The sequence below is a fragment of the Lissotriton vulgaris genome, chromosome 8 (genome assembly GCF_964263255.1).
Source record: "Lissotriton vulgaris chromosome 8, aLisVul1.2, whole genome shotgun sequence".
NCBI classification, from domain to species: domain Eukaryota; kingdom Metazoa; phylum Chordata; class Amphibia; order Caudata; family Salamandridae; genus Lissotriton; species Lissotriton vulgaris.
Window position 1 is genome coordinate 544734773 of NC_141696.1, and position 18466 is coordinate 544753238.

The 18466-nt window shown below is 44.6% G+C and overlaps 1 protein-coding gene across 1 annotated transcript in view; it reads right to left on the reverse strand.

The window, feature by feature from the left end:
* The window catches only part of FANCB (FA complementation group B), a 429090-nt gene that overhangs the window by 369600 nt on the left and 41024 nt on the right, over positions 1-18466 (reverse strand). The gene's annotated exons all lie outside the window — the stretch shown is intronic.

Below are 18466 nucleotides of genomic sequence, written 5' to 3' on the forward strand. Positions count from 1 at the left end.
CACCTCAAGCAGCATTACTTCTTTTTTTAAGATCCATAGTGAATGTCATCCCATTAGAGCTCTCACCATACGCGGACAGTTTACGGACCACCATCTAGTGAGACCTTCATTTGAAAGACTTCAGCAGGTCAGTGATAAGATACATATTGATTTGTAAAGATGAAATCTAAGGAAAAAGATTACTTTGGCTGGTAAATTGGACTCTGCATGCAGCTGGCTTGAGGTTAAGCAAGAATATTTTCAAAACATGGGTATGAATATTGGCTAAATACTGACTAAGAATCTCTGATCTTTGCAGGTTTATCCCCAAACTTTTTGACTTCCTTCAACTGTTTTTCTGACCACCTTTTTGTTGGCTTTAGGACTCTGGGCACTTTACCACTGCTAATCAGTGCTAAAGTACATATGGTCTCTCCTCTAAAACATGATATGATTGTTTTCTCTTTGATTGGCATATTTGATTTACTAATTAGTCTCTAGTACAGTGCACTACATATACCTAGGGCCTGTAAATCAAATGCTACTAGTGGGCCTGTTGCACTGATTGTGTCACCCACCTGAGTAGCCCTTCAACCCTGTCTCAGGCCTTACACTGCAGAGCCAGTGTGTGCAGTTGTAAAGTGCCATGTCGACCTGATAGCATCGGGGTCCAGTTTCTGAGGGATCGCATAGGTACTCAGCGGGTGCCTAGCAGAGCGGGCGGTGTGCTATTGTTGCTACCACCCCCCCACCGAGACCCATGGTGTAATTAGTGATTACACCACATAATAAACTCGGTTCCTCTCAACACGAGGGACTCCAGAAGTACACCCTTTTTAAAAAAAATGTTCACATTAGAACCTCAGGTTAGGGTGGGCCTTAGCGCGCCCATACCGTCGAGGTTCACACACCTTTTCTGGTCCCAACGAATGCCTGTTAAATCAACACATAGGCTGAAACATGTTGACCACGTTATAGTGGACCTTGCTGAAGAATTTATTCAGCTTTGATGTCCCACACCTTGCTTTTATTCATGTCTGATTGGCTTTTAATAAAAATGTATTGTTTGACACAATCTAGAAATTTTTAACAATCACTTTCACTACACACTGTACACTTCAAAACCAGCTCCGCAGTAATTCTGGCGTTGAAGCACACCAGGGTGGCATTTGGTCTCTCCTGGTGAGGCCCGATTATGAAGCATGTCACCACCTACGTTGGTGAGTGAGGGCTTTACTAAGAACCTAGTTGGATTCTACTGTGTTGCTCTATTTATAATTATATGGCACACTCTTTTGTTGTTTATAATCAGACCTGATAAGTTCACCTACTTACTAGGCCCAAACCTTCCCTTTTACGACATGTAAGGCACCCCAAATCAGACCCTCCAGGATTTCGCGATTTGCAAAGAAATTGCGAAATCGGCAGTTTTGTAAAAATGCCGCGATTTTTACAAAACTGCCCGCGAAATTTGGAAAATGCCATCCCTCCATATTCATCCAATAGATTTTTAGCATCCAACAAGCTGGAGACAAGAATCTCTGGGCCTCTGGTATCCTACTATCCCCTTATGTGCGGTTTTGGACTTTGTTTAAAGAGCACCGACTATACTAAAACCATGAAATAAAGATTGTAGCAACTTTACAAATAACCATGTGCAAGAGTGTTTTCCAGGCGCATCCCTTGTCTTAACCGATCAGTTACATCCCGTTTTTTTCATAAAAACGATAACAGTGCAGCCTTAGAAATCTGTCACCGTGCAAGCAGTGCGAGGAAAGTAATGAACCAGCTTGGAATGCGCACAGAATGTTACGACTTTTTGCGAAGCAATATTGCATCAGTACGTTCTCTATGGCGCCAGAGCCCTCTTTTTACCCTGGGAGAAGTGACTGTAGCTACAGCTGTAGAGACTCTCAGCTGATAATTAGAATATGCAGACTGCAGAAGTCGATGCTGTTACTTCGCACAGTTGGAGATGCAGTGCTGCAGCCGCGGGCCCTAACGCAAGCGAGGTAAATACCCCCGCCCTCCCGGTGTGGTAGTAACTGGGACTCAATGTAGTTGGCAATCTCTTCCTCTGAGTAGGGCACACACATACAGTGCAGAGCCCGTGTGTGGACCATGACATTGACACACATGGACTATCTGATGTTCACTGTCTCTGTGTTCAGTCTGGCGCTTAACTTTAAACCTATGTGTATGCACCTGGCTTCACCCAAGGCTTCAACATACGTGTTGTATCTGAAATTCGTTTCAATACAGAACATGACAAGGCAACTTTCCTCTTTCGTGTCACAGAACAAGCAGGCAGCAAAACCAGCACTGAAACCCCAAGGTTTGCATACCAAAGGCACATGGTATGAACAGAATACAATACCTTAAAATTAAGAATACATCTGTAGGCAACCTCACCCTTTTGAAAGCCCACTGGTCACTAACAGCAAACAGTTACCAGATATTTGAATGTAATTGAGGGGCCATGCCTCTCACCGACCTACAGTTGTACTTCCAGAATAATAATTGAACAGCCCCAGACCCACAGTCCACAGACACAAATCTGGTGCAGCCCTGACTGGAACACATACCTAATCCACCAATCCCATCCCGAGTCACCAAGGCTAAGCAAAATACCTAACAGCTTGAAAAAGATTTAAGATAACAATAACTCCATATCTTGCCCCACGAGCCAATCTAACAAAACATATCGTGAAAACAAGAACATCCCTGATTTGACAAATTAGCAGATACAGACTGCAGAAGTCGATGCAGTTACTTCGCACAGCTGGAGATGCAGTGAGAAACTCAATAAAGAAAATAGTGCTTACAACACTAAATAACATGTACCCTGTGACAAACAAAGTAAAGGGCCAGCCGCCATGGGAGGTCTATTGATTTCAGGTTGAAAATGAATGATTATCAGTGAAATAAAGTGCCGCAAAAATGCCGCTAAATTTCCATATTTGTGCCGCTAAATTTCCATATTTGTGCCGCTAAATTTGCTAATCCATGCCGCAATATCCTGGGGGGTCTGCCAAATGTAGGCGCTAGATAGGCCCATGGGCAGGATGAAATGTAGTTTAAAAGGTAGGCTATGGACGTTTATGTTTTACATGTCCTGGTAGTGAAAAACTGCTAAATTGGTTTTTCACTACAGCAAGGCCCATCTCTCCCATAGGTTAGCATTGGATATGCCTTGTAACACTGAGCAAGTGTATCTTCCAATTGGAAGCAGATAGAAACTTGGAGTTTGGTGTCTCAGGACTAACAATTTAAAAACACATCTTTCAGTTAAGTTTGCTTTTACATTGCAGGTCTGAAAATGCAAAGTTGGCATTTTGTTAATTTAACCATTCTGCACCTCTCTGCCTATCCTTGGAATACAAGTCTGGGTCAGGGAGAAAGTTGGACTTTGTGAATTCCCTCTAAACAGTCACACGCAAAGGGAGCTAAGGTAAGCCCTGCATATCCTGAAGGCCCGTCACCAGGCTGATGGCTCTTCCTGAGCGAGAGGGGTGGGAGGAGTTCACACTTGCACCTGGATAGGGTTGTGCCTGTCCCTACACAAAGGGCGCACACACCCCTATAGTGTGTCTGGCGCCAGGGCCAGGAAGGGCAAGGTCTTGTGCACTACAAAGATCTTTCTTTGAAGCCTCCCTACTTCAAAGGCTAACATCGGTAGAAGTACTGGACTTCTGACACCATATACTCAGTACACTTCTGGACTGAGGACATTCTGCCAGGAAGAAGAGCTGTTGTGCTGTCAGGAGGGACTGCCACGTTGCTGTTTGCTTTGCTCTGCTGGTCTGCTGCCTGCTGCTTCTGTCCTGGGAGTGAGAGGACTGGACTTTGCTTTCTGCATCCTGGTTTCTAAGCTTTCTCCAAGGGCATGAGTTGAGCTTGCCCCCTGTTGGAAGTCTCAGGGCCATCAAGGATTTCACCTGAAACACTTGGGTTTCTTTGCTGAGAGCCCTACTCTGCCAAGTGCTGCCAAATCTAGTTCCTGGGCTCTTGATAGTGAGGTTCTGTGCTAAAAAGAAGAAAATCAGCACATCATTTTTGAGTGCCACTTCAGGACTGAAGCAGCTGACTACACCAAAGCCATGGTCCCCGCTCAAAGCAACGACCATGACTTACAACACAAGCTCCGATGCCACTGCAGCACCTCCAAAGAGCCGCTACCGTGTGAGTCTTGAGTACCGCGTCACCGAAGTCTGTGACACCCAACTCTGAAGCAGCACCGGTAGTCTTGTGGTGGGACATAGACCCTGCGAAGTGGATTCCTCATGGCTTGACCTTCAATGCTTTGACATCGTACCGCCATCAGAGCGGACTCTTCGCACCAACTGCTGCATCTCCTCCCCCACGCCTTGAATCCTCCCCAGGCATCAGCGGCTCAATGACTCTGCACCGCCTCCAGGAAACGACGACTCACTTACTTCAGTGACACATCACCTCCGTTGCGCATTGCAGCATCCCTGAGCCCCGCCCTGACAACGACCTTCATAGCAGTAAGGAACCAACACCGCAACTGCCTCTGAGATGCCTCACCTCCCTGGCTCTTCGCATCATCTTTGATTCTCAACATCTCCAAGGTGCTTTACTAGAGTCTGCACGACTCCGTAGCCAGCCTGAGCTCCACCGCAGTCAGCGTGAACTTGTGGAATCGGCTACATCAAGATAGCCCTGACCGCAGCTATTATTTTTCTAAGTGCTATAACTTCATTTAATCTTTAAAAATTCATATCTTGACCTATTCATGTTGGATTGTTGTCCTTTTTTTGTCTTGTTTTACTCAGATAAACATTGGCTATTTTCCTAAATCTGGTGTGAAGTATGTTTGTGGTGTTCACTGTGTCACTATGTGTGTGTGTGTGTGTGTGTGTGTGTGTGTGTGTGTGTGTGGGTACGTGTGCCTGTGTGTGTGGTGTGCGCGCACAAACACTTTTCACATTGCCTATTTAGTATAGCACTTAGCCAAGTGACCAGAGGGTGAGCACAGGTAAACTTAGTGTGTACTACACTTACTCTGACTAGAGTGTGGGTCCCTACTTAGACAGGGTGCAAACCACTGCCAACTATTGACCACATTTCTAACATGGGGATTCGAAGTTATTCTCTTTAAAAGCAAGGATACCTGTTATGGAATCCACTATAACTTGGTTTATTTATTTATAGGTCTGGAGTTAGACAAGACCTTTTGCTTTTACTAAAGTTCAGGCATGTATAAATCATATTGTCCAACGCAAGGACATTTTTTTGAGGTCATGGACAAAATAATTTCATGCTTATTTTGACCACTGGACAATTAGGTTCAAACCCCTGCAGCACAAACTATTTAGATGCCAATATTAAAAAACATATAATGCAGAATCAAGGGGAAACTATTATTGGCAGCATTGAAATAAATAAGGGGGAGGGCAATTCTTAAAGTCACAGAAGTGCCCCCACAGGTATATGTCTTTGAAATTGATTTTCAGGAATCCACAGGAGTGTATAGAAGTAGGCATTGAAACTATACTCCTAGCAAACGTTTCAGAATTCCTTTTTAGCATGGGAAAACATACACAGGTACATTCGCTCATGTAAAAATCTCATGAGCAATTGCAAATTTACTTTCCCAACAGACCCTTTTTTACCCACCCTGGAAAAGTTTTTACATCTGACCTTGTGTCTTGACAGGCTTTTTGGCTCTATTTCGGAGTGATAAAGACTTTAAGCTTGCTCACATCTAGGATATGTATTCCTAGCTTGTGTTGGCTCTTTTAAGCCCTTTCTTCCAGACCTAGAAGAGGATAGCTGCTTTATGTGATGATAGATCCCTTACTCTAATCCATCTATTGCCTATTGGCTTTGCCTTTCATTATTTTGCCTATAGTAGAGGTTGGATCCTGTGGTCCTGACTTTATATTACACATTGGTATGGTCTATGTAGGTACTCTGACAGAGCTAAGGGTTATTTCATCCTTCTCAGGCCTACAAGGCCCAGAACTAGATAGACTCCATTTTGCTTAGTATCCCTGCAGAGATGAGATGCTTCAAGGGGAAAGGTAATATTTTGGTTTTGAGCTGTTGTTCGCCCTAAGCGAACCGGAGAGAACCGGCCAGAGCTGAATCTAATCAAGAAGTGTCCCTGGGCTCAGGTCTCTAGACGAAACAAGCAGTTGATCACTGTGGGAGCGTCTGGAGCAAGGAGCCTGGTGCATGGACCTGGTGGGAGGAGGCTGATGGCTGGAACTTTCCATGAGGAAACAGCATTCCATAATAGTGAAGTGCAGAGGCGGAGTCAGTTAGTTGAGTTGAATTGGAGGAGCGGAGAGTGTTGGTTGAGTTGGAGAAGCGGAAAGAGTTTGAGCTGAAGGCAGTTGAACTGGAGTTGCAGAAGGAGTGGAGAATCAGAATGAGTTTATGTTGAATTGGCACAGAGGAGGAGTGGAGTTGCAGGAAGAGAAGAGACAGAAGATGCTTGGAACAGAGAGAAGACGAACAGTCAGTGAGCTGGAACTGAAGGAAGCAGTCAGAAGCAGTTACTTATCAGGAGGAGTTGTGAATAGCTGGAGTCTGAAATAATGCCTTTTAGAAGAGACTGAAGTTATATCGTGGATTAACCTGTGGAAGCAGCTGGAGTTAATTGGACATTGGCACAGAGACATTTAAACAGAGTGATAAAGCTAGTGGAACAAACGGTTATCAGAGCAGCAGGAACCATTAGATTGAAGTTGGAAGGTGGAGAGAGTCCGTGGGGGAGAGAAATCCAGTGCAAAGTGATCAGCGCAGATGTGTGTCCAAGAGTGCAGGAGAGAATCTAAGACGAGCTAAGGCACAGACGAGAGAGGAGCCCAGATGACAGCTAGAGCAAAACTTCATACTAATCAGGTGCTATCAGTTTTTTGTTATATTAGTGCTTGCTATTGTATGTCTAATCCTTTTCTTCCAGCGGTGTGTTAAAGTTCCTGTTAGTCACAGAGACCCCGCAGATAACATTGTCCTCATACTGTATGTCTAATCCTTTTCTTTCAGCGGTGTGTTAAAGTTCCTGTTAGTCATAGAGACCCCGCAGATCTGTATATTGTAATAAAGATACCCCAGTTCTTAGTGAACTAGTGTGCAGGTGTTGTTATTCCTGCATACAGTGTGTATATCTTTTGTCCCCATACAGTGGAGGTAACCTTGTCTCAAAGTCAGGTATTACTGTTTGAACAGATGCTACCCCTGATCAGGTAAGTGATAACTGAATAATTAGGGAGAGAGAGGAGCCCTTGAACTGAAAGATAATTGATATACTAAGTAATTCGGCCATCCCATAATATTATTGTAGTAGCAAACCCTTAGTGAATAGTGAGAGAGACTTCCCAACATAGAGACAGAGAGCTGAAGGTATTCATAGGAAAGTGGTCGTCATTGGTAAGTGGCGTTAGTGAGAGCACTGATTGTGGTCAGTGTGTAGATCCGCCGGATTGTGGATCATGTTGTAAGTGAATGAGAGCACCGGGGGGACACGGTGTGTAGGTCCGCCGGATTGTGGACCGGATAAAAAGAGAGCACTGGGGCTGCAGCCCAGTGTGTATGACACGCCGGATTGCGTGTCGAGTGAGCACTGAGGGTGAGCAGTGTGTATACCCGCAAGATTGCGGCTTGAGTGAGCACTGAGGGTAATCAGTGTGTAATGGTAGATAATCAGAACTGCCCCAGGGTAGATTAGTCTGGACCCATGTGGTCGCGAGACTATGAGGTATGAGTGTGGTGTAGGGCATGGATGTCCTTAGTAATCAGTGAGTATTCTTAGTATCCCTATAGATTTAGTGGTGTTTCTGATGATATGAGCTTGTATATTGCGAGTTCCCCATCCTCAGGTAGGTACCCAGGTGCCTGGATAGATGGGTCCTGAGGAGGGAGGTGGCTACGTTCCGGCTGGGTTGAAGGGGCTCTCAGGAGCTGATCCCATCTGGTCCAAAAATCCGGTCGTTACACCTTGTTAGTAGTACATTTTAAATGTTTCAGTGGGGCAATAAATAGGAGAGGAGTTGGTGATACCTTTAAAGCTCTTAATATGCGGGTGTGAACATACTTACAGGGAATTCCAACCCTGGATCTGCTGGTTCTCACCCACTTCTAGACCCTATATGTAGTTTCGAGGGTAAGTGACAACATTGTTAGATGTCAGTCCGTCATACAATATAAGCCCTAATATAATTAGAGAGGCTACTATCAGAGTCCTGCTGTTATAAAAAATCTGCCATCATTTCTCACCTTATTGCATGGCACCAACTGGAAAAAGTTGATTTTTGTTATAGCACAAGTTCATTCTTGAAGCATCCTGTCTCTTTTACAAGTAGAAATTCTTTAAATTCTATGCTACTAAAACTTATATCTGCATAATGTACTAATTTACACAGGCTTTCAGGCACTCCTTTTCATCCATTGGTTTGTTCCTGAGTCATTCCTATTATTCTTCAGTCTACTGCAGCATACAGCATGGGGCAATGGTTCAGTCCACATTAGCTAACTTCACTGTGAGCGATGGCATTCTACTCTTTCACAAGAGAACATCCACACACAAAGTAGTCCCCTTCCGTGCCAGTGACCGCTATTGCAAGGTGTGCTTTTTGAGAACATAAAACTATCTTTGCTTTCACACAAGAATGTTATTTTATTTTTGGAAAGACCTGGCAACTCCGACAAAAAATGCAACTTATACAACTTTACAAAACCATAAAAAAGGCATTAACAAAGTTAAAAGGCTGGCAGCCAACACCAGATCTATTGGCTTTGCCAATGCCTGTAATCAGAACCATCAACATATCACCATGGGCTCTCTGTTTTCTGTTTTTGTTATATACATTCACTTTCTCCATGTGTTTAAGAGTCTGCCCATCTTGAGATGCACATTTGGTGCACTGCTGCACAGTGATACTGCCTGGTGCCAAACTGCAGGATGGATGCAAGGGTGATTTAGTGGTTACATGTTAGACATGACTAAAAGTAAAACATGACAGACACAACTTTTGTTTTCATTATTGCACCACACTCTTTGCACAACATTCATTAGAAAGGTCTTCATTTGAAGCAACTACATGACTAAAAATTTTAGGCACTAAACTGGGTACATTTTTGGAGAAAATTTGCATTAGAACATGTCTGAAACAATTTCATTAGTCTAAATCAACAACACCCAATTGACAACAGGGAAAGTGTTGCATCCAAAACAATGCCACTCACCTCCCTCACCAAAATGGAAGATCTTCATTTAGTGTGATTTCAGTGGTTACAGCGGTATTCATTTACTATTAGAATATAGTATTCATTAAGTAAGCATGAAGACTAAGTAGTATGCCCACAAGTCGAAATATGCTAATGAGGGAATACTAGTTCTACTCAACTACCCTTCAAATACATAATGAACACTTCAATTGATTGCTAAAAGAAGACTAGTAGTATTCTAGAAGAATGGTATTTGAAGCTTAGTAGTATTCGGTTAGGGTTTATTTGCAGCTCTTGTGCTATTTTAAGAGCAAAATGAAGGCTAGTCTCATTGATTGTGACCACTGTTCGAAGACTAGTGGTATTCAGTTTGAAGACTAGTGGTATTCTTTGCGAGCAATATCTGAATACTAACGGAATACTAACGGAATACTAACCGGCAATGGGGGCGGGTGCGGGGTTGGGTGGCCGCGGGGTTGGGTGGCCGCGGGGTTGGGTGGAAATTGAGAAACATATGAAAAGCGGAACATGGAGGAAGGATTTGGGCTGTGGGTGGTGAAAAGACAATGCAAAAGCCTGCACACAATATGTGGTGTTTTGGTGTGAAGAACATATATAGAGGGAAGGTTTGAAGGTTGCACAGTGGATGTATCGAGTGAAGAATGCATGTGCACAGTGGAAAGACCATATGGAGGATGAAGAGAGAAGTACTCAGTGGAGAGGAAATGGAGGCTGAGAGATCACAATGTGGGTGGAAAGTGTATCTGAAGAGTGGAGGGCTTGTCTGGAGGATGAGAGCATATGTACATATATAGGTTGTAATGTAAATATGCGAGTGTGATATGCAGGGAAGTGAGCAGATGTGAAGTGTGTATATATAGGCTGTGACGCAGATATGGAGAAGAGATGCAAAGAGCAGAGAGTCCAAGCTGAATGTAGAGGGCATATTTAAAGGATGCAGTGGGCATGCTGAGGGTGGAGAGCAGATTTTTAGGCTGGAGAACAAATGTACAGGATGTGTATTGTGTCTACAGCACATGTAGAAAGTTTACAGCAGAGTACAGGGTCAGTAGAATAACAAAACTTTAGGGGGGCCCCCTGTAAAGTATCCATCCTTTCATTCATACAGCCATGAATTTATCAATCCACCTTTTCACTCATCCATCCATTCATTCTTTTACTCATCCATCCACTCTTTCAACCTGTCATCCATCAAGCCTTTCACTCCATTCTTCCGCAATCCATTTACCTATTCACCCCATCTGTCCATTCTCTCATCCATCCATTCACACATCCAGCAATCCATTCATCCATCGACGCATCCATCCTTTGACTCATTCATCAATACATCTATCTATCCACCCGTTCACTCGCACACTGATCTGCCATTTCACTCACACATCCATCATTTCACTCACTTTCCCACCCCTCCTTGTTAATTATGAGTCATTGTTAGACAGAAGAAGTCATCAGAAACCTCACCCCTTCTGTTGTTGCTAAAGCGGGGAGTGTACGTTGACAATTCCTCTGCATCCATCCTTTCACTCACCCATGCATTCACCCTTTCACTCATTCGTCCATCCATTCACCCTTTCACTCATCCATCTGTCCGCCCTTTCATCCGGTCATACACCTATACTCCCTGTCACTCATTCATTAAAACTTTCACCTATCCATCTTTACATTCATCATTTCAACTCATCCATCCATCTTTTCACTCCATCCAGTCATCCTTTCGCTCATCCACTCGCTCAGCCATACATTGTTGCTCTCATCCATCCTTGAACACATCTAACCATCCATCCTTCCTCCCTTACACTCATCCATCCTTATACTTTTTCATTCATCTATATTTCATTCATCCATTTATCAAACCCTTCACTCACCCACCCACCCATTCACCATTTCACATTTCAGACAACAGAAGAGGCCCAGCAAAAACCCCACTGCGACTATAGCTGCTAAAGTGGAGGGGAGGGGGGTTTGACGACACTCCTAGAAGGGTTTGTGTGTAAAGTTAAGAGCAGATGTACAGATGGAAATATGGATGATGAAGGATGCAGCGCGTGGATGTGCAAAGTGGAGAGATTTGGATCAGATGTAGAATGGATCTGCAGGATACACAGAGACCAGCAGGTACAATTCCTCCGATTTTAGCTTCACGGTCGATGCTCCATATTTCCCTTGTTTTCAGCTCCATGTGGGACAAAGGACTGGCCAGCCCTGCACGCTGCAGCAGTGGAGTAAGTGCATGATTGTTTGAACACCACAATTGCCTTCACTGACTGGGCAAAACAGCCTAGGGGTGGTACAGGTCGACAAGGTTGGTTGCAGGATTGCCCTGTTCATTTCCGTTCCACAAACTTTATTCACCGGCGTAGTTGGGGGGGGGGGGGGCGGTCTGCCCCAGGTGGCACTATTTTGGGGGCGGCAGCCGCACGGACTGTGGGGAGGATGGCTAGAGTGGCCACCTTCGAAGCTGGGGAAGCAGGTTGCGATCCTCGGCAGAGACGCTTAACTTCTTCTGATTCTGGGCAAATCACTTAAGCTCCCTGTGAACATTAACATGAATGTGTCCGTCCGTTTGTAATGTAACTGATCTGTTGTTCATGTAAAGTGCGCTTATACCTTTGGGTCGAGTTCGCGCTATATAAAAATAAATTAAAGAAAGGATAGTAGTGGACGGCTTCTATCCCAATCGGGAAGTACAATTCTCCAAAATAGTACACTTTCTTATTGTTGGCTCGCATGCATGAAAATGTTAAACACCTGTGTGAGGCTTAAAGTGTCATTACCACCTGTAATTAAAGAAGTTTCTAATTACCAGAGGGAAGTAACCAGACTGGTGCATAGAACATGAATGCATTGGCCGCGCTGGATTTAATAACAAGTCTTTACCAGAAAAGAAAACGTTTTGTATGAATCGCTCAAAACAATATACTTACTGCAACTAGAAATTTATTTTGTAAACTCAATAAATTGTAAAGAGTGACAAATAGTTTTGAAAGGCATAAAAATACTGCAAATGATTGTAAATCCGATCTGACTGAAATTCTTGAAGTCACGGAAGGGGGCTTTGTAGGGCTGATATATTAAAGTACATGGCACGTTTGCTGCTTGTCAACATTCTAAAGCAATAGGATGGAGGGTACGAAACAAATGTCAGTAGCTGGGTAATTCCAAATAAGTAGCTGTCCAAATACAAAAATAACTTTTGAAATTAGCTCTAATGCCACTTTGCGTTTTTCCCGGTCAATTACTGCTATTGGGAATTCTCTGCGACAGCTCACCGTCATTCATTTAGTGCTATCAGGCTTATTGATACATGTCCTGCTCATTGTATGCAACAATGCTCACTGTACATGTTAGGTCAATGGTGACATTCAGAAATTATCTATACGGGATGAGGCCTTGCTCGTACTATTTATCACTGCAACACTTGGACTGCTTCACTGCTGCCTTAGCTGCCAAGGTTTCAGATTGCTATGTGTACATTTTAATAATTTTAATGCAATTATGAGTGACATTTCAACGACTACGAGTGTGTAAAGATGGGAAATGAGAGACCAATAGCGGGGTATAACCTTAAAGTAATGTTTCTTTATTATTTCTTTAAACTGTATTTAAATGCTTCTTATCGTTCTGGAAACTATATGAAATATTGCTTTAATTCTTCGTTTCCTTCTTTAACTATAAACATAAGCTATAACCAGTCCGGTTAGTTCATAAAATGTTTATTCCTTCTGGTCTTTTAATCGTATTAGTCCTTAGTCATACTGGTGAATGACGTCTCCTTTCTAGGCATCGTCTCAATCTCCATGTAAAGGAGGCTTCTCTGGGACTCCAAGAGTGTGGAACGGAAAAGAAAAGGAAACCGTCAGTGTGTGTAAGCTATTTAGCGTCCGGGGAATGGAGTGAGGGATCACCGGTGTTCAATCACACTGGAGGTGCAGAGTGTCGAGGGGTTGGCCCGTTTCATGCAGAGGCGGGGAGGGCTCTGTACAACAGGGGTTTTCTCCCCACCCACCCCGAGGCCCGGTCCCGTACCTTGTTTAGCCACGCTCTTCCTGGAGCGTGGCAGGCTGCTCCTGGGTCTCGGAGTCTTTCTGACACCTGGCTTGATGTCACTTGTTACAGAAGCAGGCTCTCCTCCGGCGATTCTGCTTGCCTCTCGTCTCCTCGCGTTCTTCAATCCCGCCCCGTCCTCTTCCGGCTTCGTCTTCAAAATTATCCCGCGTTCCTTCTATTGGTCAGCCACAGTCCACGTCATTGTGACGCTCCGCGAACTCCGATCTTTCATTCTGTTTAAAGGGGACGCGCCTTATGTGGCTTCTTTCTGTTGGAAAGTCGTATCCCCTTACCGAAGTGGAATACTACATTTAGTGGTTAACCTGTCTTTTTATAGCATTCGAAGACTAATTTATGCCAATTTTAGTATTCAGTAGTATTCTTTTTGGGAAGGCTAGTGCATGAAGACTACTGATATTTGAGTGGTAATTCTTAAATACTAACAGAATACTAAGCACATACTTATTTGTAATCGCATAGTCTTCATTTACAATGCAGAACATTTTGTGAATACAAACAATTTGAATACTACTGGACTTTATCCAGACTACTATTAACATTATATTCAAGCTGCATGCTGAATGGTAGATTAATGGTGCCTTATTTATTATACTATTTTATGCCTTATTTATTATACTAGTGTGGTGTTTGTGTAGTATAGGGTAGTGTTTTAATGTTTAGATTAGTGCTGGGGGTTCGTGCAGGGTAGTGTTTGAGTGTAGGGAACAGACTGGGGGTCGGGGAGGGTCATGCTGGGGGTAGTGTTTTAGGGTTTAGAGTAGTGTTGTGGTGTTTGTGTAGTGTAGGGCAGTGTTTTAGGGTTTAGTGTAGTGCTGGGGGGTCGTGCAGGGCAGTGATTGAGCGTAGGGACCGGACTGGGGGTTGGGGGAGGGTCTTCCTGGGGGTAGTGTTTCAGGGTTTAGGGTAGTGTTATGGTGTTTGTGTAGATTAGGGTAGTGTTTTAGGTTTTAGAGTAGTGCTCGGGAGTCATGCAGGGTAGTGTTTGAGTGTGGGGACTGGACTGGGGGTCGGGGGAGGGTCATGCTGGGGGTTGTCTTTTAGGGTTTAGGGTAGTGTTGTGGTGTGGTACTCCACTCAATGCCACTCTGCTTTACTCCATTTAACACCACTCTGCTTTACTCCACTCCAGTCTGCTTTACTCCACACACCTCCACTCTGTTTTACTCCACTCAAAGCCACTCTGCTTTACTCCACTCAACAACGCTCTGCTTTACTCCATGCCACTCTGCTTTATTCCACTCCACTCAACATCACTATGCTTTACTCCACTCACTCTGCTCAGTTACATTCTGTTTTACTCCACTCCACTCTACTCAACGCCACTCTTCTTTACTCCACTCAACGGCAATGTGCTTTACTCCACTCCACTCCGCTTTACTCCACTGCGCTTTACTCCACTTCATACTGCTTTACTACACACCTCCCATGCAACTCTGCTTTACTCCGCTCTGCTGTACTCCACTCAACGCCATTCTGCCTCACTCAACGCCGCTCTGCTTATCCACTCCACGCCACTCTGCTTTACTCCACTTCAATCAACGTCGCTCTGCTTTACTCCGCTCTGTTTTGCTTAACTCCACTTTGTTTTACTCCACTCCACGCCATTCTGGTTTACTCCACTCCGCTTCACTCCACTCAACGCCACTCTGCTTTACTTCACTCCGCATTACTCCACTCACCACTCTGCTTTACTACACACTACTCTGCTTGACTCCTCTCCATTCAATGCCACTCTGCTTTACTCCTCATTCTATAACACATAGGTAAAAGGTATTGCCATTTATAATGCAAATAGCTCTAACACCAACAAATGCACGACCGATTGCATTTTCAGTGCTTGTTGAAACGTACAATATAAACAGTATCCAACTTCTTGCACTTTTTTTTTTTTGTTGCGGATATGTAAGGCACCGAGGTTGTTTTAACAAAGTTTGCATTATTCTATATACTTTTTTTTCTTGATATAATACTTGATTGACATTTTAGGGAGAGATTTACCTATTTGCAGATGAATAAGCAATAGAAAATATTGGACTGATTTAATAACGTTGTTTTGATATTTTAACATAATTGCCCAGAGCCTTTGCACATTGGTTCTGATGTGGATGTAGGCTGTTCAATTTGGGAGTTCTGGCTATATCAAGTGCCCAGCCCCTGCTTCGGAGTAGAACAATGGGCCACATTTGGCCTACTTTTGGTAGGATCCAGGCAACCATGCCACAGCCATTCCTAACATTGGTTGGAACGGAAGCTGAGTTGTACTAGTCTGAGGCTGAGTGAGGCGAGTAACGTGCTGCTGCCCAGAAATGTGTGTGCACATGGATAGGGCTGAGAGGAAAAATGAAAATTGCTCCTTTTGTTGGTATTTTTTTGGTCGGGTGCAGGTGAGACTTGCTGTATTCTTGAGGTCCGCTGAGGGGCGTGACTTTGCCAAGACAGACCCGCCGCACCTGCAGTCCTGCCAAGTATCATGCATGAGCTGTGACGCTCATGCATTTCAGTGCAGTGATCCGCATCACCGCACTGAAACGCATTTTGCCACCTGCCAGAGTGCACATCCAGCGTCACCTGTGCAAGTACTCTCTGGTGCTCCGAGACATGCTGCTTGCTTGCTGAGCTTCTAAATAGTTAAACTGATCTCTGCTCTCAGCTCTGTGGAGTGGCTGAGAGCGCTAGCCGCTACAATGTATCCACTCCCAGCTGCCTGCTGTTTTCTGGAAACAATGCGGCAAATAGTGGCTGCGGTGCCAGCACGGCGAGCGCAGCTTTCAGACTCGTCACACACTCCCACGGGGGAGAGAAGGGCTACCCTCTCAGCAGTCAATACTGCTGTCAATCATCACTGTGGCACACCATGGGGGGCAGGTTCCAGATGTGTGGGTAGAGTCGGTGCTGCGTCACGTCCGGAGGAAGTGGAACTGCAGGGAGCAGCCTGTCAATCATGTTATGTCCTGAGGTCGGCGCGTGGGGGTCGTCACATCCTGCTGCTATAGCCGGTCCAGGAGGTTTGAAAACTAAAGTGCCAGCTGCCTAGTGTTTTACGCGGCTCTGCAATTTTTTTCAAATATTGCGCTTGCAGCGTCGCGCTGCCTGCCGCAAGCACAGCTCTCAATGGTTCCGCCGTGTACTATCAGCCTCCTCAATTCAATAATGCCAGAGACCTGAGGGAGCCCGAGAAGAGTGAGTGACCCACCCAGGTTGCAGCTGCCGCCAGGACAGAGTCTGCGTGTCACCGTGACTGGACAGCCCAGCCTCGTGACTCGCTGGCCCCGCTGAGCCTGGAGGATGACTATAATTGAGGCAGCCGGCAAACCCAAATTACCGCGGGCGCAGTGGCTTGCGGCCTAAGTGAGCCTGCAGCCACTGCCTTACAGAGAGACGGCGTCGCATTTTGTCAAGCAATTGAGCGCCACAGTGTTCCGGACATTGCAACTACACCTGCCAAAGTAAGGGCCACCAGCCTGTGAGATTTACAGAATGAATGGCAGCGCATGGTCAGGCACAGCTGCAGCCTGCAGTCAGTGCCGGCATGTGTTAGTACTAAGGAAGGTCACAGGAGACACTCACTGCGGGATTTTTTCAATTTCTAAAATCCTGCTGGCCTGAGCCCCCAGTTGCTAATTATGTGCTCGGATTTCTTGCAGTACACCAGACAGAATGCTTGTGAACACTGCAAAGCATTGTAGTGTTCACAAGCATTCTGTCTGGTGTACGACAAGAAATCCGAGCACAAATATATAATTAGCAACTGGGGGCTCAGGCCATCAGAATTTCGAAATTGAAAGACAGAATGGTTGTGACCACAGCAAAGTAAGCACTTCAGTTTCACCCCACACTATTGCTTACTTGATGGATGAACCACCTATATTAAACACTTCAGCTGCTGTCAAAGAGTCATCGTGTTGGTATAATGTGTGCCAGATGTGAAGTGCCCTGACACCCTACATTGGTATGAGCATAATATTAAGCAAATGAACTGTTGGTGAGAGAGGGACCGAAAGATGTTAGAGTGCTTTAGGAATTAAATAGATGATATAATGCATATAAATGATTGGTACTACACAATGGTGTTGGGCCATATATGATAGACAAAGAACATTACAGTAGAAATTAGAGCAGTCACCAATAGTGAGTAACAGCAAAGTCATAGGTCAATTGCAGCAGTTTTAAGATGTTCTTAGAGTTTCTCGTTGCTCAAATGTGTGTAATTTCTGATATTTATATATGCTTCCCTAGTTTTCATTGCTTGATTTTGCTTGCGCGAAAGTGTCACTCATAGTCATTGAAATGTCACTCATAATTACAATGAAATATGAAAATGTCACACTTAGGCAATCTGAAACCTTGGCAGCTATGTGAGTGGAGGGGTAATTTTTTAATACTGCTGCCGGCTGTCAGCGACATGTGTGCCTCAGTTGCTATAGTGCTTACTTCTTGCCCTAATCAATGCCTGTGCCTGTGTGTGGCGATGTCCACGTGCTGTGTTGACTGACTCTTAATTTTAAGTGTAGGCAGCTGATCTCACGTGCTCTCTGTGCCTGCAGCCTTGGTTGTCCCCTTAAGAGTGTGAGAGGCACATTAGGGCAGAGAGAGCACCATAGAATTAAAGAAGGGCTAGAGGTCCTGATTAGTAGTGGTATTTAAGAAACAGAGCACATTCACACATATAGCACGACCCTACTTGCGTTCTATATGTGAGTCTGCAGCCTGGGTGTCCCCTTAGGAGGGTGGGAGGCATAATAGGACAGAGGGAGCACCTTTGAAATCAGGAAGGGCTGGAGATGCCAGGGGTCAGTGTCATGACGTCCTTAGAAGAGCCTTGCACATTCACATATAAGTGTTCTTCCATTCCTGATGCTTTGCTACAGTTTTTAAATCTTCTTAGAGTTTCTCGTTGCTCCAGTGGGTATAATTTCTGATATTTATGTTTCCCTTGTCTAAATTTCTTGATTTTGATCGCAAGAAAGTGTCACTGTGTCACGGGTTCACCCTGTAAGGACCTTGAGCCAGGAACAAACAATGGGTTATTCTACTTCTCTTCCTCCAGCCTGAATGGAAAGGTAGCTCTTTTGGTGTGACATCAAGCCCATTTTTCCACACTCCCCTTGGTACATTTGAGATATCCATGGGACCATGAACTAGGGTGTTTGTAAATTTGAAACCAGTACGGGTTTGCTACAGGGCTCACTACTGAATTTCA